The following is a 23,597-nucleotide window of genomic DNA, read 5'->3' as shown; positions in this document are numbered from 1 at the left end:
ACATATCTTTCTCTAGAGACAACTCCAATTATCTTAACCATAATAAGAAGTTAATTGTTAGTAGCCTTCCCTCTGCCAGCTTTCTTCAAGTTCAGTCCGCAAACAAGCAGATTGCCTTCAAAGTAAATAGAGATTCATTGCAGGGATAGGGAAATGTGAGCACTTAAGCTAGAAGCAATGACCCAAGTGCTTCATATTCCATTCCATCTCTGACTTTCACCGTGACTCCAAACAGATGACAAATTAGCCTTGATTTGAACTCAACAGCTGTCCTCTCCCCAACTCGCCCCCCCCTTTCTTCACCTACCCTAACATGATCCTCTTCCAAAACATCCCACCTATGATAATGACACCATTATCTACTCAGTCACTGTGTCCCTTTCACCATCCCTACAAAGATCTTTATTCAACTGTGCTGGCCCTCTTCTAATGCCTGCCCTGATGCTGAAGAATTAGGTCCCTTTCATGCTATCGGTTCTACTACTTGCCCCTCCAGATTTTGTGAGTTCACTTTGGCTCTTTAATGTTTTGTCAAAAGCAAAAAGTAGCAAACCCAGCCATTGTGTCAGACCAGAGAGACCCTATACCTTTAAACAAAAAGGGAACATGTTGCAACAGGAATATCATATTCATTAGCAGTAAGAGTCTTCGCTTGTAAAGTGCTTGGCAAACTGCCAGACCTCAATTAGCATTCCCCTCTTTTGAGATTACTAAACCTTCATTTCTTTTTTTATTTTATTTTATTTAGTTATTTGAGAGAGAGAGAGAATGGGAGAGAGAATGAGAGAGAGAGAGAACATGAGAAGGGGGAGAGTCAGAGAGAGACAAGGACTTCCTGCCGAGCAGGGAGCCTGACCTGGGACTCGATCCTGGGACTCCAGGATCATGACCTGAGCCAAAGGCAGTGGCTTAACCAACTGAGCCACCAGGGTACCCTAAGCCTTCATTTCTGACCAGCATCTTTCTGTCTCTCAAGTATAACTGAGAAAGGGAACTCAGAACTAGAGTTCTGATAACACCATATCATACAGTTTCGTTGTCCACGTCAAAACCAACTGGGGCACCTGGGTGGCTCAGTCATTAAGTGTCTGCCTTCAGCTGGGGGTAATACCCAGGGTCCTGGGTTTGGGCCCCACATTGGGCTCCCTGTTCATAAGGAAGACTGCTTCTCCCTCTCCCACTCCCCCTGCTTGTGTTCTCTCTCTCGCTGTTGCTCTCTATCAAATAAATAGAATCTTAAAAACAAAAACAAAACAAACAAACAAACAACAAAAAAAAAAACTGGCACTACTTTTATTATTTGGGTCAGTTTTATAGTTTCCCAAGTACTAGAACAATGCTGTTCTAGTGGCCACTTTTGGTGTTCATTCAACTGCTCCATACAAGTACTCATAATAGAAAAAGAGAGAGAGAAAATGAGATGTAAACCTAACTTTAGGTCGGACTTCAGGTAGCAGAGAAATTCTAGAATGACTGCATGATGTCATATCAACTGAAACAGGTCTTTTATTTTATTTTTTAAGATTTTATTTATTTGACACAGAGAGAGAGAGAGAGAACGAGTGGGAGGAAGGGCAGAGGGAGCTGCAGACTTCCCACTGAGCAAGGAGCCGGATGAAGGACTCCATCCCACGAAGCCCAAGCGGGGATCATGACCTGATAGGCAGATGCTTAATTGATTGAGCCACCCAGGTGTCCCTGGAATAGCCCTTTTAGATTAAGACAGCACTGTCCAAAATGACAGCACTGTCCAAAATGTCCAAATCATCCATTAAGGTATGGAAGAAATAGAATTTCTTTTTGTACTTTTTATCTTGAGGTTTCAAAACTTTATCTTACATATATGTTTTCATACATTCACAGAATATTGATAAAGTAATGCATTTGTTTAATTTGTTTTAAAAAATCAATGTGCAAATATTGATGGAAATTCAAAAATATTTTACCTGTATTGGCGTATTATCAAAAATATTTGGAAACTACTAAACTATCACATTACCCAAATAACAGAAAGTTGCTTAGAGGTACTGTGACCTCTTAGCTATTCACTTTTGTTGAGCTATTCCCCCTTATCCTAGGGACTCAGAGCTAAAGCCAACTTTCTGCTTTTATATATAGTCCAGTTTACAAGAATAAAGGGCAGGGTGGTTGGCATTTCTGCCCATAAGAATACTCTTGGAACATAATTTTCAGATCTTTAAATTCCTCTAAACAAGAAATCTCACAGTCTCCCTAAAATCTCCCTTTCTACAAATACTAACTGCTCACCAAGGACTGCTGACTTTTATCCCTGAATACTGCCTCAGTCTGTCCCTCTGCTCCATTTGCCCTATAGCTAGGCCACAATGCACACTGTGATGGTGGTTCTCCTGGGATCATGTAGCGCCAGGTCTGGACTTCAATACAAACTCTTTCACGTGGATAGCATATGTATTCTATCCTCTAAATCCAGGTTCGTTTCCCAACATTCCCCTTACGCTCACACTTCTGAAACACTGGATTCACTGCAGTTCCCCATGCATACCTAACGTTTCTTTAGATCTCCATATTTTTGTACTGTTTCAATGACCTAGGATTCCCTCCATTCCCCTACTCTCAACCTTTATTTACCTATATAATTCCTGTTCTTTCTTCAAAATTCAGCTCTGTTCTGTTCTCACAAAGACATGTTACAGTCCCCTGTTAGATCTCTATCACTTTGTTTATTAAATTTATTCTTACCAAATTATATTCATATGATCCATTTATGTGTCAGCCTTTTCCCCTAGATTGGAAGTTCTTTGAAGTCAAAGATTTTCTCTTATTATTTTTATATTCTCAGTGCTTAACACACTATGGAGGCCCAAAAATATTTATTAAACTGAATGTGTACTTTTAATTCTCCAGAATGTCATATGTAATAGACAATTCAGGTATTTACCTAGGGCATCCCTAACCCGATGCTCAGACAATGTATCCCTTGGCACTGAGCTAGTCCACAGTTTATACATGTGGGTAAGCCTGTAAGTAAATAGAAAAACAAAAACAAAAAACAACCACAACAACCTTGTTATCAAATCAAGTATTTCCTAAAGAACATGGAGTCTGGTCATTCAAAGTTCCCTCGTTCTGCCATACTTTGTTGGATTTGGGCTTGCAAGCTTTGCTTAGGAGCTGAGAAGAAATAAAATTCTATGGGCAAGAGAGTGGAAAAACTTAGAGCTAAAGAGGATATGCTGAGGAGGATGTGGTGGGGAGGAGGAGGAGTGAGAGATGTAAGAAAACTAGCAAGATGGGAGACAATTGGGTGCTTCATAAGAAGGTCCCCATTGCCCACCCCTACCCCTTCAGTTAATATTACTAATTTGTAAAATTTGTATATTTCTTGAGTAACTTGGAGAAAAGGATAAAGGTTAAGTGTATGTCTACATAAAGGTGAAAGGTGAAAAGAGAATGAGAACAAGAACCCAGAGAAATGAGTCGTAATCCTGAGGAATTTGGATTTCACAGGCATGGAATTAGCAGGGATTAAATGGATCATTATCTAGATTTCTGAGAAGCAAAGAAGCCCTAGTTAACATCTGGAGTGAAAACAAAAACAAAAACAAAAACAAACTAGAAATATAAAATATATGTATCTGGAATGTATTGTCTGAGCACATGGTTAGGAATACCTTGGGTAAGTTATACACACACACACACACACACACACATACATACATACATATGTTATATATGTTATATATGTAATATATGAGTATATAAGTATATGCTTATATAAGATATATATGTTATATATCCATATATGATTATATAGTTTTACATAATAGGTATAACTATATATTTTATATGGTATACAATTATAAATATTACATATAGTATATAGCCATAAATATTATATGTAATATATGATTATAAATATTTATACACACACACACACACACACACACACACAGTACTAGCACTGCATTTGAAAAGACACATCAGGAATCCATTGGCAAAGTCTTTAAGAAAAACAATGCAAAGAAGTAAAACTAATAGACATTATCAGATTCAAGAGAGGACAGTTAAGCCAGATTAGTCAGCAAAAACCTTTTTTGAAAAAGCTAGATTGAAATTGGGCTCTAAGTGATCCGGAGAAATGAGTTAACAGGACATAATTTAGGAATTGTGATAGATACAGAAGTAGAAGTTGAAAAACAAAAAGGAATCAATCAATCTGTCTAGGGCAGGTGTATTTGAGACAAATAATATATTTTTCATACAGAAATTCAGCATCTCACCTCTTTGAACTGTATCAAATAGCTAAGCATCCTGACCAAGTGCTTTCATTCATCTATCAATCATCTCATTACCAATTTTTATGCTCTAAAAACCAGAACATCCTATCAAGAACTTTCAGGAATAAGAGCACCCTGGGCATCTATGTCTAATAATTTCAAATTTCCCCCCATGGCCCTTTCCTACCCATAATACTTGAATTACATTGACAAAAACAATTTTTTCTCTTATCATATTTTGAAGACTGACCTTAGCACTTTATATAACACTAAAGTATTTCTAAGTCAGTATCACCGAGGCTCAATATCTCACACTGACATCCAGAACATGAGGTAACTCAATGATGCTTTGTAAAGTTCCATTCAAATTATGAGGAGTTGTACCTGCTATTTTACATTTATTAGTGCGATGGATGCTCGCTCCTTTTACCGAAAAGGCTGAGTTGAATTATCTTGTTTCTCATGTAACAGTTGGGGAACCCTAGAAAAGACTTGCCTCAGTTCAAATCCTTGTTTAACTCCCCACTGAGATTTTTGACCTTAGGCAGGTTACTTTGCTAGTCTCTGAAATTATTTCTTCATCTGTAGAATGTTGATGCTAATAATAAAACCTGCCCTATTTGTATCGATTAAATGAGCTAATGTTAACATGTCTATTCGTTACAATTAGAAACAGTTATGAGAAGCAAAGACCCAGAGAAGGAAGTCCACAGATGAGCAATCTATACGGTGGCTTCACTGTACCAGGGATCCAGAACCTTTCCCTATTGTTACTAGACAGTACTTAGCTTCAATTCTCATGGTCATTTCATTATCTTGGAGAGGGAACTGTTAAACTGGACACATCACATTTTAAGCAGCAAGAGAAAGGCACAAAGGAAAGAGTATTGTTTACTTGTAAAGGACAATTTTTGGACACCTTATCTGATGGCCTCACTATTAACTCACCAGGCAAAATCTGTCACTATGATATACATGTGAAGGAGATTAGGGAAGGAGCAGAGAATATTTATTGTAACTGTAGGGGCTAAGGGAAGGCTTCCCCAAGATAGGTCACATTGGGATGAAGATTATTTTGAGTTAAAAAGCAATCAAAACCCAGCAGATTCAGGAAAAACTCTTTACCTCCCTTTCAACTGCCTAAGAATTTAGATAAAGGACCTGCTCTAGTAACAGAGTTATCACTATAGATAAAGTTCTAGGCATGGTAGACAGGGAAGAACCTAGCAAGGTCTGTTTGGTCACAGTCCTCTGTGTCCTATTGTTTCTGAGTGGCACAGCAAACATTTGTTTACAATCTTCCTTTGAATTGCATTTCTTTTATTTGAAGTCCCAGAACCTTACCCTCTTCTCCTAAGTTCAAAATGAAACATATACTTCATTTTTGCCTGTCTTTGGAATCTCATGTTTGTGTGGATTTTCTGTACATAGGAAATTAAATTTGATTTTCTCTGGGATGCCTGGGTGGCTCAGTGGGTTAAGCCTCTGCCTTCAGCTCAGGTCATGATCTCAGGGTCCTGGGATCAAGTCCCGCATCGGGCTCTCTGCTCGGTAGGGAGGCTGCTCCCCCCCCCCTTCTCTCTCTCTGCCTGCTTCTCTGCCTACTTGTGATCTCTCTCTGTCCCTGAATAAATAAAAATCTTTTTAAAAAAATTTATTTTCTCCTATTCATCTGTCAGGAACAAATCTGTTAATCCATCAGTTTGATCCTTAGTCTTGTTAGAAGGACCCTGAAGAGCACAGAAAATTCTCCCTCCCTGACATAATCCTTTTTAGTTTTTAGTTAGTTGGTTTTTTTTTTCAAAGCTATAATCAACAGATTTTCTTATCTGCAACTTCATTGTTATAAAATACAAATTCTACTCAGAATCCCAATTAGTTCCATGATAATTACATAAAGATTTCTTATGCCATTGGAATCATAAATCTATTTCATGGGCCAACTAATGCTTGTCTCATTTTTGTTACAAAGAATGTCAATACTATTTAGCATCCATACAAGCCTAAAATATGTATTTTGCCTTAGAATGACCCACTATAAGAATTATTTTAAAAAATATGAAAAATAGTTATTTGGGAAAACTAGATTTTTTGTTGTAATATGAACTTTCCAGTTTATAAGACTTCCATATATGATATTTATTCATAAGTTTAAACTAAAATATCATAAGTTCTTAGTGTGATAAATAGCCAAAAGAAAATAGGCATGCTTATAAATGATTAGCGTACAAAATGTCATCTGTTAACATCTTTTCTGAACAAACATAAAAGCCCATGCTTCCAATTTATTTTTCTACCCAATAAACTCATTACTTAGGATGTGATTAATGTACTATTACTTAATATCACTGATGCATGTACTTAGTCACATGGATCACATACTTAGAATAAAAACTTGCCAGAAGTGAATAACTGGAAAAGAAAGTTGAGGTCTCAATGCAGTGAGATCACTTGTAAATCAATCAATAACACCTTCAGGAATTAAGGCACCTGATACAATTGAGAATAGAGCTGCTCTGAAAATTACACGGGTAAATTCGCTTTTTTTTTTTTTTTTTGGAATAGCATTATTTTGCAGCACTATATTGGGTAAGAATTTGGGTTCATGTTCAAAATGGCTGGAAGTGTCTAAAAATATTTTTATGACCATATGTTCCAAAAAATAGTTATCTCATCGGAAAACTACAATGAAGATTGTTAATGTTTTAAGGACTTACTACAGATATGTTAGGGTCTGATGGAAATAATCTTTTTAAATGGGGGTAAGGTGTTAAGAACTATAAATAGAACTAAAATGAGTGATAGACTATGGATATTTTTGCAAAGCAGCTTTAGGAAAGCTAAAGGAAGGCGAAGCAAACTGTACTCAAGCCAGAATTTATAATCCTGAGTTGGTTACTGAGGAAAAAAAAGGGGGTATCCATATAAAAGGGGAACAAAGAAGACTAATAAAACCAGCTTTTATGATGTTTCCTGTTGCGTTCTTATGTACTCTGTCATGGAGCACCTAATCCTACAAATTGGAAAAGGATTTTGAAAAAACATACTTCAGTCCATGTGGCTACTTCTCTCTAGCTATTATGGCTGAAAAGATGGGGGAGGGGGAGGAATTGCCTTTTTTTTTTTCCCTTTAAAGAAAATAATCTAAAAGTATAGTGGTATCTAGGAGACAGAAGTCAACTGATTACTTTATAGAAGAATACTATAAGTAATGGCATGCAGGGTGAGATATTTCTTCTACTGAATATAGGTTCTATGTTTAAGATATCTATCAAAAGACAATGTTTGGGAAGGACAAGTTCTCTTGCCTGTGGTCATGTCTAGTGGTATACTGAAGCTGCTAGTACTAGGTAGCAAGAACCCAGTGTTATATTTTCAGGAATCCTGACAACTGGTCTTTAAATGCAGCTACCATTAAAAAATTACATTATATAAACTTAAAATATAAAAATTATATTAAAACCAAAGGTAATAAATACTAAAAAACTGATCACTTTCTAATTATTTTTTATCATATTTCACTATTAACTATGGTCTTTAGTTTACTGGTATGTATTTTATCTGTATAATGAAAATACTATATAATATATATCAAATATGTAATATATGTATATAATTATTACATAATTGCATCTCTTCTCAATTCCAAGTTCAGGAACATCATATCAGTAGTTTGAACTTGGCCATGCTTGGAGTATTTACATCATGAAAACCATTAAATGCTAGAAATCTAGGGTTGACTTATTATTTTGTTGATTGTCTAGATTTAAAGTGATGGGAAAATGTTAATAATGAAGATTAAATTTAAAGTGGATCATGTCTCCAGGTGTTATGTTATGAATTTCCCCCCAAAATGAGAAAATAAGCTTCCGGCATTCAAAAACTATTATCCAATCCAGCAAAGAAATTGCTTGCATGATTAAAGAATGAATAAAGTTGCAATCTTACTCATTAAATTAAAATTTCAGTCAAACGTTCATGTTTCCACACTCATGTATCAATGTCATGAGTGACTCCTTTGTCAAATATGATAGTAATCAAGCATTTATTGCAGTCTGATTTTGTTAGTACATTGTTGAATTTCAACTATAAGTAAACTGCAAATAGAAGAGTTTGACAAAATCATTTGTTGAGTATCGTTTGATTGTGTGGAATTTATAATAAAGAATATTATTTAATTTCATAATTATTTGTAAATGTGCTATGCAGTCTTTATATCATTAAAATTTATTATAAACTTAAGTACATATACATGCATGTTCTTTTATCAGAGAGCCTATTGTTAAACATCTCCAGTACACCACCATCAAGTGGTGTACGTCAAAATCTAAGTTAGAGTATTCTTCTAAAAATATATGCCACCCCAATAACGCTATGGTTTTGTGCTCCAAAAATTAACCAATCCATTCTTGAATCTATTTATATTTTAACCTGTATTTCTTTTTACCCTGAACTGTATCAGTTATGATGTAAATTATTGCTTATCCCAGACTAGTTGAAGACTTCAGCTATAACATGTAGGAATTTGATGAGTTTATGTTCATCCTTCTTGTATTCCATTTATGAATTCATGTATCTCAATCACCTCTCTTCTCAGCTTCCATTATTCTAAAATAAAGATCTTTCACCTAACTGATTGGGCCCCTATCTTTGCTCATCTCTGTGGTTCAGAAATCCCCTATAAATCAAAGACCATGATATGCATTCACTCGATCAAAATATTTTTTTCCCATATTATCCACTGATATTTCCAAGATCAAGAAAGCCTAGGAAAACTTAACACCAACGTCAGAGGCATCATTAACAGGAGGTGGGTTCTACTCTCCACCCTCCACTGGAGACCACAAATGGCAGATGAACAAAAGGTTCAAGATCCAGGCAGAAATGAGACCACATTGGGAATGGAAAAAGAAAATAATGAGAGTACTGGAATATAATCAAGAAAGCATTCGAGTGCCTGTAGATTACCATTAATGGTTTTCCAAAATTGAGATGCATCTATAAGTAACTGGCTATAAGTAGAGGGTTCTTTTTTTTTAGTATTAATAACACCTACAACATAAAATGTGCTATACTAGGTCCTGGGGATATAACAGTAAGCAAGACATATTTAGTGCCTACCTTCAGGAAGCCTACTTCGTTCTCATTTTGCTTCCTAAGGAAGCATAATTTTTATTTCTATCACAGTATCCATCCATTCCTTGACCGTATTCAGACCAGTACCATCCTAAGACCATTCCAAGAACTATCTTGACTTCAAATATTTTTACAGATATATATTACTATAGCCCACCAATTTAGTGTTACATTCATCCACTCCATAGTTATTCTTTTTTATTCTATAATTAGAGACTATATTAAATAGACTATATCTTACATTATTTGCTTCTTTCACCTTATTCTCTGACCATACAGTTTGTTATTTTCCCACTCCTTCACCCCACTCTAGGCACATTGACCTCTTTGCTGGTCATCAGACATACCGGGCACACCTCAAATTTAGGGGCTTTGTAATGGATATTCCCTATGCCTGGAACATTCTTTTTTATAGATATCTACATGAATAACTCCTTTACACTCCAAATCTTAGTTCAGTGCCATATTTTTAATAAGACCTGCCCTGACTACCTGTGATGGTTATTATATCCGTCTGTTTGGCTAGGCTATGGCACCTAGTTGTTCGGTTAAACACTAATCTAAGTACTTCTGTCAAGGCTTACTGTAAATGTGAATAACATTTAAAATCAGTTGACTTTAAGTAAAGGAGGTTACTTTTGACAATATGAATGGGACTCACCCAAACCGTTGAAGGCTTAAGAGCAAAAACTGAGGCTTCTAGGAGAATTCTGCCTCAAGATTGTAACACAGTCCCACCTAAGTTACCGGCATGCTGGCCTGCCACATAGATTTCATTACTTGTCAGCCCCCACAGATATGGGAGCCAATTACTTCAAATCTGTGCATGTGTGCATATGTGTGTATATATATTGTATAAACATGATTTTAAGAAATTTGTAAATGAATGTGTGCATAAACCCAGTAAGAACCATAGAACCAATAAGACAATCCTGACTGACATGCTACCCTACTGAAAATTGCACTTTCTGGAATTTCCAGTTCCCCTTTTTTCCTCTACTCATTTTTCTGCACAAAATTCTTTACATTAAAACATATTCTTTATCTTATTTATTTTTTAGGTTATTACTTCTTGAGTATCTCCCCTCCACAATAGGAAGAGATACCATAAAGAAAGACAAGTTTGCCAGTTTTGTTCAATGATAAGTCCTAGTGTACAACACCAAACCAAAACACAGGACCAATGCTGAATAAATATTTGTTGAGGGTATTAATGGTCTCTGACCTTCAAATATAGTAAATAAGAAAAATACATAATTATTTATATGATTAAAAATAACTTTGCCACCATTATCTTAATAATTTCTATAATTTACAGAAAATTACTACTATAAGATATACCACCACAAACTCATCTTTTTGTGTTTATGTCACTTAAAATCACAAAAAACCCTATAAGGCAGGTTTTATGATTATTCTTGGTTTCCTAATGAGGATGCTGATTTACAGATAGATTAGATGACTTGCCCATAGCTCACAAGTGTCGGGATTGAGTAAGTAGACTAAAACACATGTCAATCTTCTTCTGAAGCCAAGGGTTCTTAATTATTCTGATATTGGGAACAATTTGAGATATTAAATCTTTACGCCAATCCTCTGAATTTACTCCACAAAATTGGAAATACTAGCAAAGCTAAACCTGGCTAAGTTACTTTATAAAGACAGCAAGTTTTTGCCCTAATGAAACCCATCTAAAATGTACAGCCATCTAGTAATTGTCCTGTTTTCATCCTGATCTAAAGAAAGACTAGCCTTTATTTTAACAAGACTTTTATATTTTCACTAATTTTCTTCTACCGTTATCAATAGTTCATCTGTAATTTAAAACTGTGAACTATAAATCTCCCAGATAACCATGCATATCTCCTGGAAAGGTGCTTCATAATGCCTGGGTTTTATTATTACAATTTGTCAGATTGGTTGACAACTGAGAAACTTGTTCTTATCTATCAGCTATAATAGGTAGTGAAATAATAAATGATTGAAGCACATATTCATTAATCATCTTTCCCCAATTCTTTTCTTAGCAAAACATGTGACTTTGAAATCAAGTTGCTTTACAAACTTTCAGGAAATAACCAGAGAATCAATGTGAAGAGAAGTAGAATCTTCAAAAGTTCTGATTCAAGCTCATTATAATGAGCTTCCAAGAAGAGTCTGTCTGAGAAAAAGTGATCGGTATGTACAGAAGAGTTCATGGTGGCTGCGGGGTTTTCTGTGTGAGCTCACTTCGAAACTGTGAACATGATTGAATTTTATCCTTAGGATATGTATAACTGAGAGGGTATCTAAGTTACATCTAAGATAATGGTATTTTCTTTTGCTTTGATTACAACACGATCAGACATTTTTTTCAGGAGAATCTACTTCTTCACTCCCTCATATAAGAAATCAGTCATAAGGAAGGCACCATGCCAGGAATGACCAGCAATCCCTGTACTGATGGATGAAAGACTACTCCAAACTTTGCTGAGAAAGAGAGAAGACAAGGGGGAGTCAATGCTCAGAGACAAAGACCCTTTGCTCTTTGCTCCCGCTTTTATTGGTTTTTCAGGATACTCATAAATCTTTATCACTGTTTCTCAAGCAGGTGATGTGTGACAAGGGGTCTCACTGAAATTGGAAGAATCTCTTTATGGGAAAGATACGCTAAGCTAAGGGCATGTTCTCCTAAACATAGCCTAAAGGACAAGGCATACATTTCTTAGATCACAGGATGGCTGTTTGGGCTGAGAAAGGATAGGGAAGACACCTCCCATCTCCACATTCCAAAGGCCTACACCCTTCTCCGAAATTTTCCTTTGCCCCCAGCGGCCTTTGTGTTACATTTTAGCAAGCCAGGTAGTAACCGTGGATTTTGATTTTGTGCTCTACCCCAACAGCACAAGCTCTAAATAAATTTCCACCATAATCTGCAAATATCCAGGCCTCAATTTCCAGTAAGCCATTGCACTACTTTGACTGCAAATAATAGTAGAGTTAACTGGCTAGGCAAAAAATAAATAAATAATAAAAATTATCTCACATGACTTAAAGTTCAGGAATAATTTAACACCAGCAGCATCTGAATCCAGGTACTCTCCATTTCTCTACATCACCTTCTTCTCCGTCACCCTCATGTGCAGATTTCTGACACTGCGCTAGGAAGCTGGCCACCACTAGTGCCAGATCTGCCTCTTCACAGTTGACAACTCTACATGGGTTGGGGAACAAAAAGTGTTTTAATATTTTCTTCTGAACATGGGTTTTTTGGATATGAGCTTTGGATTTGAGTCCCATTGACCTGGTTGATTTTGCTTGCCCATCCTACAACCTATTGGTGAAACCACGGAAATAGAATATTCTTATTGACCAAGGCTATTATATATCCACTTTCAAAACAGCTTTGGAGATAGATCAGAACACTCAAGAACATAGGCTGAGTCGGGGGGGGGGGGTGCGTATCACTTCCTCACTATTCACTAAAAGAGCCCATTCTTCACTCCACCTTTTTTTGAAAAAGGACCTGAAACACAACAGCAAACCATTACTTCTTAAAATGGATAGAAACTGATGCTGCTTTTATTTTTACTTTTTTAAAGGTTTTATTTGAAAGAGAGAAACTAAGTAGAGTGAGGGGGAGAGGGAGAGAATCTCAGGCAGACTCCCTGCTAAGCACAGAGCCAGACACAGGGCTTGATCTCACAACCCATGAGATCACTACCTGAGATGAATCCAACAGTTGGATGTTCAACTGACTGAGCCACCCAAGCACCCCAAAACTGTTGCTGCTTTTAGCTTGTACTGTTATTCCTGAGTAGCAGCCTGGCAGGGAACGAAAACCAGTCACCTGGGAATCCTGAAGTTTAGGTACCAGTTGTGGCTCGTCTACCATCTAAATAAATGGATTTCCTTAAATCTTATGGCTTAAGAATTCAAGTTTAAGAAACAGCATGCCTAGGATCAAATCTGTAACACTTTCTAGATAGGTGGCCTTTTGAAATGTTAGAAGTTGAATTGTGTTCCCCAAAAAGGCATGTTGAAGTCTTAACCTCTGGTACCTGTGAATGAATATGACCCTATTTTGAAATAGGGTCTTTGCAGATGTAATCAAGTTAAGATGAGCTCATTGGAGTGGGTGTTAGTCTAATATGAGTGGTGTTCTTATAAGAAGGAAAGACAGAGACACAGAAATACAGAGAGAATTTCATGTGATGACAGAGATAGAAATTATAGTGATTCATCAAAAAGCCAAGGAATACCAAAGACTGAGTGCTACCAGCAGAAGCTAGGAAGAGACAAGGAATGATGTTCCTACTGGTTTCAGAAGGACCATGACCATGTCAACTGGACTCCTAGCTTCAATAATTGTGAGAGACTAAATTTCTGTTTTAAACCACCCACTATGGGGGTACGTAGTTACAACAGCCTTAGGAAAACTAATATAGAAAATATTCCCAAGTGGTTTAAGCCCCAGTTTCCTCTATTATGAAATGGAAGAATATGATTATCAACTTTATTTGATTGTTGTGGCAATGTACACTACTGGATTAGTACAGAGGCTAGCACAGATTAAATGCAAAATAAATGGAAGAGGTTATTTACTATCACTGAATGTTGCTACAATTAATAAGTACTCACCATTGACAGCTTCACATGTTTCAGGGAGTTCTCATAAAAACCCTGTGAGCTAGACAGAATAAGGATTCTTTTCCTTATTTTATATATGAGGTATCTGAAACTAAAAGCAGTTCAAACAATTTATCCAAGTTCACACAGTTCACCAAGTTCACATGATAGATCTTTGATCTAGATAGATCTAGATCTACCTCATGATAGATCTATGGTTTGATCTTAGGCATCCTGAATATTAGTGGGAATTTCTTCACCTATAAGAAACTATCTCTGACTAGCATGGGTCTCTTTATCCTGCAGAGTTGAGGGTCTACTATGACTGAATATCTGTGTGTGTCAATTTCCTAGGTGAATTATAATCATTAATACATTGATCTCTATAACAACCATTCAGGCAGAGTATGCCCATTTTTCTGGAAAGGAAATTCAGATTCAGAGAAGAGTCATGCAACTTGTAATGGCAGGAACAATATTCAAAACTCTAGATTCTTTATACTTATTTCATTTTTTCCTACCACTCTTCAACACACCAAGGGTCAACAAAGACTGTGTGTTTGCTTTTGGCAATGCATAAGTTAGCATCATTTATCACAAGCAGTTTGGACAATATAATTCAAAGTTCTTCTAATTCTCGCTTGGATATGTCAAGGTAACATTTACGTCTTTTTAGATACCTGCTTTTTCCCTGCCCAGCACCATTAAGAAGCAGACAACTTGTCATAATGTTTAGCAGTACCAAATTATATGAATATAAATGGTGCTGTCTTCTTTAAGAGACAACTTCTAGATGCTTCACTTGCAGCTGCAGTGGGCAAGCTCTAGATCCTTTTGTGACACTCAGTTTCTCCTAGCAGTTTTGATCAAAGAAATAAATAACGCATGATTATGTCATGATGTAAAACAGTATCCAGAGGAAAGTGGCATTTAAGATCAGGGAAAAAGGCAAGCAAGACAGAGAAAGTAAAACAAAAGAGCTCTGATTCTCAGAACTAGACATTCAGATAGAAAAGTAGGTATGATTTCACTCATACATGTGTTAAGGGAAATGCCACCACCCTCCAATGGCCAGCAGATGGTTTCTCTGTTGCTTCAATGAATAACTGGAAATCCAAAGATCATGTACAGTAGTTGATGTTGTTAAATGCCATTTATTGAGAAGATATATTACTAGAAACTATCATCTCCTGCCATGTTTAACCAGTAAAGGAGTCAGGAAGGCAGAAATAAAGAAGGAAAAGAATATACCCTAAGAGTCTATATTCAACCACCATTAACTGAGCACCTACTTTTGCAAATTAGTAATCTAAGTCCCTTCAGATGAGGCACTGAACAAAGCAAGATGCTTTCCCTCATGGAGTTTACATTCCAGGATAATCTATTATGTGTCAAAGGCTTTATGAATGTTTTATCACTTAATCTTTACCATACTCCACCGTGATGTAATGGAGATATGTTTTCCTTTTATTCTTTTTTTTTTTTAAAGGTAATTGGCACTTGTTTACCTTTCTTGTGGCAAGTGCCCTTTGAAAGAATTACCTCTCATCCATTGTGTGTAATCTTTGCAAGTCTGTAAATCAAAGTGTTCTGTGCTCACCTACTCAAACTGTCAAGTTAAGCCAATTGGACTTTCCCAGAAAGTTGATCAGAGTAATTAAAGGGTGGAGGGATAAGCAGTGGGGAGTATTTATTTTAGCAATGGTCTCCGAAAATATTATGAAGTATTTTTGCCTCTTGAAACCCCCTATGGCATCCCTACTTCCTGCCCATCCATAATTCTGGTTTTATAGCCTTTCTATATATTCTGTGAATTTTCCCAACATTCTTCCAACAAATTCTCTTTCTGTTAAGTTTACCAATGGCTATCTGTCGCTAGCAACCAATGAACCCAAACTGTCAAAATATGTATATGTAATGTATAACATTATGTGATATGTAATGTTATAGATGAGAAAACTAGGTCTCAGGTTAAAAATATATCCAAGTTCACAGAACTACTATGCAATGATGTTAAGTGTGTCTAATCCCAAAGGTCAAACTCTTTCCTCAATACCATGTTTTACACCTCTTGATGCAGACAATTTAAAGAAGAGCATTCTGGGGCGGTTGGGTGCTCATTTGGTTAGGTATCAGACTCGATGTCACCTCAGGTTTTGATCTTAGGGTCATGAGTTCAAGCCCTGGGTTAGGCTCCACATTGGGCATGGACTCTACTTAAAAAAATAAAATAAAATAAAGAAGAGCATTCTTTCCATAAGTGGCGATATACCTTTTGCTTCTTTATAAGAGGATTTATTTAATGATGGAAATGGCATCAAAGCAAACAGGACAGACCTTGGATTCACTTTACAGAAAAATGCAAAGACCAGAAAATGCAAAGACAAGGTGCCGGGTGGCTCCAAGTTCTACCTATTGTTTGAAATAAACAATACAGAAAGAAATGCTCTTTAAAGGGATTTATTAAAACACTCTCCTCTAAACCTTTGCTTGCAGTTTCTTTAATGCTTCATATGATTACATTCTCTGCATTCTCTGGCGATCAAAAATAGTCATGCCATGGTTTACAGTGCCAAGTAACTAAATTCTACAGTAAAATATCTTAGGAAGGAAAAAAAAAGCTACATAATTAACAACGATATGTGTATTTTATGGAGCTAGCATCCTCCATATTCCATATATTCCCATGATGGTTCTGTTATTATTTGGCATTTAGCCCACAGTGCTTTCAATCCATAGTAAAGGCTGGTAGAAGAAACACCCTTTGAAAATGCAGGGTCTTATTTGCTCTAAGCCTATTGCTCATTATAATATAATTTCCTACTCAGTGAAGACTCATTCAAAAAGGCTTGGGACTAGATCTGCTTGTGCTCCTCCAGAACTGGTATGCTTTTTGTTTTTTTGTTTTTCCCACAATGATTTAAGTAACAAATTACATTTCCGTCTTTCCCTTGATTGTTAAAAATTTGGATGCTAGGGTATATAAGGAGCTCAGAGCTCCTGGGGTATTTTGATCTAACCCTTAGGGGAATCCAAGTGATTTGAGAACTTTACTAAAACATAATATTTTGGTAACTGTGGAAGTTCCTAATATCCTAGGGCCAAAGAAATCAGCTTCATGGTTACAGATGAAATCTAAGCAAATACTAGAAATAATTTTTCTAATTGATTTTCTTCTTACAGTGTTATTGAAATGTGTTATCAGGACTGAGTTCATTTTTTACTACTAAATTTATGTTCAATTTCTTTTTTGAACTGCAAAAGCCCTGGTAAAGTTGTTGTTTTGTTTGTTTTGTTTTGTTTTGTTTTTCCTCAGCAATGCTTAAGAAAGAAAAAAAAAAAAAAGCAGATAATTCCTTCCTAGTAGGTAGAGGTGAGAACTGTTATGGAAGGGGTGGGAAGCTGGTTGAATGCCTTTGGAAGTAATAGAATTAACTGCTAATCAAACAAACATTCATTCTAAGATATTATATGATAAAAGTTCATTTCAAGGTATAAGTTGTTTTTGTTTTTTTTTTCAAAATTACATCTTCAGACTTAAATCATCTTAAAGTTCTGGACATATCACACCTCTTTCAATCAATGCAATGCCTTTGCTAAAATCAGAGACTTTAGGAACAGACTTAATATGGTTGGTCTCTATTTACTAATGATATAGTCTTTGAATATACCTTCATGTAACCTCTTTAAGCCTGTGTTCTTTTTCCTTTGGTAAAGTGTGAATAACCATGCTAACTTCTCAGCAGTGCTGAGAAAATTAAATAAAATAATGAATGTGAATTTATTATCTCAGTACCCAATAAATAATAGGAACACACTAAAGAACAGGCAATAATGGCATCATTTTGTAGATGTATATGTCTGTGTGTACTGAGGATCTACTAGGTTTCAAATAATATTTGGGGAAATGTAAAAAAAAAAAAAAATGTATTATAGTCCTAGCCCCAAACAAATTTTTGGGAGATAAAAACCAAAACGCCAAAGTATGTGGTAAAAATATAAGTTCAAATTTAGTTCTGAAAAATAAATCCAACATTCAGAAAAAAATTTATTTTAAAAACAGATTTGAACTCAGCATTAAAAATCTGGTGCTAATAAGTACAGAATCCAAATCAGAAGTTTTGAAATTTAAACTTTACTAAATTTATTTAGTTACCTTTTTGTTACCTTTTGTTTTAGCCAAGCACAGGTTCCTAATTCTTAATAAGCCCATTGCTAGAAAATATTCTTTTTGCCACATGTACACATAGGTCAGTTGGAAACTTCTCCATATACAGAGATTTGGTATTTTCTAAGTTGCCATATGCTATTTTTAATTTAACACATGGTTAAGATCCTTCAAGGGATCTCTCTTATTTCCTTTAAACAATTCAGAACAACATTGGGAAAATACATATTTGGTGCCACTATGGAAATCATACTATATGATACTACCACATGATAATGCCACATGGTTCCTATTTACTGAATATTAAGAACACACCAGGTAGTATACTAGGCACACACACTAGTTTATTTAATTCTTGCAATAACACTGGACAATAGATACAGTCATCTCATTTTTACAAGTGAGAAGACTCAATCTGAGAAAAGTAAATGATAGAGATAAAATTTTAAACACTGTTTTTAGCTGGCCATAGAAACCCTCCAGCCTATACAATGTTCCTCTATTTCCTAAAATGTTACCAAACAATCCACATCATCCCTCTTCTTCTTTCTCTCAATGTTCCCCCTTCCTAATGCTGGCAAGTTCAAGGCTGTTTCGTTTCCAACACATTATTGTTCATTATTAATATTCCAGTTAATCAGAACACCCCGTATCCTCTCTACCCACCCAATCCTAACAATTATTATCATAAGATAGTAGCAAAAATTGTATTGCTCAAGAAGAAAAAGTTTTGGAGTGCCTGGGTGGCTCGGTGGGTTGGGCCTCTGCCTTCAGCTCAGGTCATGGTCTCAGGGTCCTGGGATGGAGCCCCGCATCAGGCTCTGCTCAGCAGGGAGCCTGCTTTCCTCTCTCTCTGTCTGCTGCTCTGCCTACTTATGATCTCTCTCTGTCAAATAAATAAATAAAATCTTTGAAAAAAAAAAAGAAGAAGAAGAAAAAGTTTTACAAATCAGAGTATGATGTTCAGCGATATTTTTTGTTTGTCTTTGTAAAAGATTTCCCCTGAGGATACATGGCAGAGATTGCTCTCAAAGGGAGCCTGGTTGCATCATGAAAAAAATCCAGTTGCCATTTTTCCTTTCCAGATTAAGCTAATCCATGCTGGTACCAAAAGAGCAAAAGAGATTAACTCTATTTAGAGATCTGGGGAAGTAAAACTGCCACTCCATTTGATTTTTTAAAAAACATTTATAGCAGCTCACCTAACTCACATCCGCCTTTTCAATATCACATAGTTTACGTACTCAGCTTTGTCCACAACCTCCAGTTAAAGAGGAATGCACCTAAAATTTAACACCTCGAGTTTATTACAACTTGTGGGAGTGAGGGAGAAGACACACCATATAGAACCATGGGGCATCTCAGTAAAAGGGTATTGGAAAACAAAGACTTCGGTTTGTGTTAGGTGATTTTAGGGAGAATGTAAGGACGTGGGGTTTTCTTTGGGTTGTGTGCACTAGGAAGTAGGGGTAATTCTATGATTTGGTTTCTTTAATTTTATCTAGAAAGAAGGAAGACTAGATTGAGACTTAAAAACTACTGAATAAAGAAGAAACAGTCATTCATATTGACCAGGGAGAGAAAAGGTTTGGTTATTGTTGTGGCTTGGATAAATGTGTGTATTTTGTCTTTATTCAGACACAATTACAGAATGACCTTGTTCTTGTCTTCAATCATAAAGATCCAAAGGGACCCTGTCTCATCCTAATGTTCTGGGAAATTGCCCATGTTCAACAGAAGAACACCAAGCCTACATAACTTTGAGTACCAGGTCAGCTTAGAGCAGTAGTAAGCTTTAGCTAATGGTACCAGGCCAGTTCCTGGATGTCAAGGACTGCTTATCTCTTTCTCATTCCTCCTCTTCTGACCAAGGGCAAAGTTAGACTGCAGGACATTAATCTAAACTCTAGGCAATGAATCCAGCTGGGTCTCTTTTAGAGAGCCAAGTGCCTATTTTTTTTTTTTTTTCTTAGTTTTAACCGCAAGCTTAGTTATCTGCCTTCTCCTATGTAGGTACGTCAAGGAGAGCTTGTTTTAGCATAGATATTCTTTTGGTTAGGTAAGAGGAAATCAAGGACTGTGCGATTGTCCATCACAACTCTTAATAAATGCATTTAGATTTGCTGGGCTTTCAGAAGAGCAGCTGTATGCAAACAAAATTTTGAATGAAAGCGGAGGTGATAATGGTAATATTAATAGTAGCTTTGTACTTAATTGAATTTAAACCTCAAAGAAATTCCCTGAGGTATTATTTGTCTCCATTGAATAATTATAGAAAGTGAAGCATGAAAAGGAAAACTCCCCCAAGGTCATACCACTAATAAGTAGAAGAAAAAGGTGTCATCCTCAGGTTAGTCTGATCCTCTGGAGCCTGCATCCTTGGCAATCACTGTCTATCTTCACCATGCTTCTGGAATTAACTCCCATGATCCATTCCTTGAGTAATATGCCTGGGATGTTTCTAATCCCAGTAAGTAATAATTAGTAAGATAGTACTAATCTTCTTCCACTGTCATTCTCTGTGCCTGCCTGCCTGGAGCCACTGCTCTGGGGGCAAGGATATCAGAAGCACCATGGAATCAGACAGTGTAGTGGAAGGGTGGATGAGAGACTGAGAGATTCCATGTGGTTATCCCCATTCCATAGCCATCATCTTGCTTCTCCATGAATTGATATGATAACTATCCATTTTGGAGTGGTTGCATGCCCTGGAGGTAAAAATTTTAAACAAGAATTCGGAAGGCATTTGTTTGTCCTGTATCTTTCCTCAGGAAGTATGGCTACAAAGCTTTTGAACAGTTTTTCATTTCATCTATTTTTTAAAATGCTATTTTTTAAAGTTTTGTTTGCTAAAATGTTCCCACTGGAATGTAATAGAGTAACCTGTCAAACTACCAACATTGCACCATATCATTTAACTTAGCAAAGTGTGCTGATGGATGCCCCCAACTAATTAGAAAGATGACTCGAAGACCATATCCCAATGACTCAGAAAATCCGCCTCAACTATTTTTTTTTCTAAGTTAATTATTGGTTTGGGAATACACATCCTATTTTGAGGGCTAAATTCCCCTTTCCTGGAATTTAAAAAAAAAAAAAAAAACCACACACACACAAAAATCTATATCGGTGTTGATTTTGTGTCCATGTTTCTGATTAAACTTTTCCATTTATACATATTGCATCCCTACCCATATAAGTCACATTTAAAACAATGTCCCATAAAAGCTCCTGTCTACCTATTTTTTACCTAGAGCTTGGACTATCACATAATTATTTTTAAAACAATTTAAACTAGAAAGCTGCTCTATGAATATGGGTTCTTCATTTCATGTGATAGGTAAGATACTGAAAAGCTGTATGTAAAAAAAAAAAAAGTCTAGGAAATTTAATATTATGAATATCTCATTGCATACCAAACTGTATACAAAACCATTATAGAGTTGCTTTAAAGCCAGGTGTTGTTTTCGAACTTTTTAATTCATCTGTACCAAAAGTTCATATGCTTCTCCCTCAAGTTTTCTCAAAGTAGGCAGGCCTATGCTGTTGAACACATTGCAATTCTGGGGGAAGAAAATGTGTATTCTCACAATATTGCTTACATAAATATCAAGTATGGTGCTGCGTAATCTAGAGAAAATGGTATGCAGTGTAGTCATGGAACTGCATCAAAATTCAAGGGTTATATTTATTCTCTGGAACTTTCGAAGAAATGGATGACATTAACTGCAATGTAACAGAATCCCATGGCCTATTCAGCTGAACATAAAGTTCTAACCAAATCCGGCATGAATATCATCTTTAGACACAATATTGTTAGCCACAAGAAGTTATGTTTATTTTAGCTTTATTTTTAAAGTAATGCTCATTTCTAAAGAAATGTGATCCAGGAAACAGATCCTGATCCATTCCAGATTAACTTTGGCGAAGAATTTATGTTGTCTTATATATATTGTCATGCTTGAGATGCATTTAGAAGAGGAGATATAGAGAAGGAGGAGAAAGAAGGAGAGAAAAAAAAAGAAGAGGAAGATAAAGGACAGGAGAAAGCAGGGAAAGTTCACATTGATCTAACAGAAAGTGGAATGAAAGACCAAAGAGAAATCAAAATTTGTTCTACATCCAACAGTTCATGTGATTTCTAAATTTGGCAAACCTGGAATCATGTCTTCTCTCTATAGTGAAATATCTTCACACTCTGAGGCTCCTAACAGAAAACCTTCTGGAAGGTAGGACTATTCATATTTTGCTCTCAGCTGTTCCTGCAAAATATTCTGCAAATTTAATTAGACCTTCCTTCTCATGAATAGGTACAAAGGACTTTTTAATTACCATGTTAGAGAAGAAGAGCTTAGGAGATCACCTTAGTAATTTGTCTGATATCACTGTTTACGGGCAGTACCCATTTTATAAAGCCTTCTTCTAACCCCATCCTGTCCAATAAATATTCCTGATCACTTCAGTCTGAAATAATCATATTTTATACTCTCATAAACAAACTGCTCTTATTTATCCCAATAAAATTCCTACTTGTTTTTACAAAACAAAATTTGTACTTATTCGTGGGGTTCTTAAGGATCCAAATTCTATACCCTTATCACTGAATTTGAAAATCTGGCCCTATTTCCTACTAGCCATGTGGTAATGAGCAAAACACTTAACCCATCAGTTATCTGAAAGATCATCAGTTACATCTCGAGTATAAAATAGAGATGATAATAATTATTTTTCATGGTTACCGTAGTAGTAAAGGTGATAAAACATGTTATTCTCTTAGAAGAATGTCCAGCATATGGTAAGAGCAAAATGAGCATTAGCTACTATTGCTACTACAACTGTCGATAATAATTATAATAGTAATAGTAATAATAATCAGTAGCGGTGGTAGTATTTCTGTGATGGAACGTACCCTATACTGTCTTTAAAATATTTTGACTAATTTTAATCAGAGCTATAAGCCCCGCAAATGGCAAGAATCACAATCTATTCTTTGCACTTCCCACCCCACTGCCACAGTTCTTTGAGATTTAAAAGTGCTCATCAAACGTGTGTGAAACAACCGGGAGATGAACTTGTTTATTGCTGATAACACAAACTATAAATTTCTCTGCCATGAATAATATATAGGCCCTGGGAGGTCATGCACGTCTTCCATTCTTGCTCATATTTTATCTATTTTATGGTAGATCCTATGCTACAAGTTTTTGAGAGAACTAACTCATTAAACATCAGAATATATACACCATAAGCGGAAGTACTCTGTTTACCATCACTTCATACACCTTATCTCTTAGACAGACCTAGGACAAAATAGCACCCAGTAAATCTAAATGAAGAGTGTTTTTACTAGTATTCACTTAATTGAAAGATCATTTCAAGTAAGTTCTGTGACAGATAAAAACTCTAAAAAAATTTAGTATCCAAAA

Source organism: Martes martes (assembly GCF_963455335.1).
Source record: "Martes martes genome assembly, chromosome: 10".
In the NCBI taxonomy this organism is placed as follows: domain Eukaryota; kingdom Metazoa; phylum Chordata; class Mammalia; order Carnivora; family Mustelidae; genus Martes; species Martes martes.
This window is presented reverse-complemented; position numbering follows the sequence as displayed.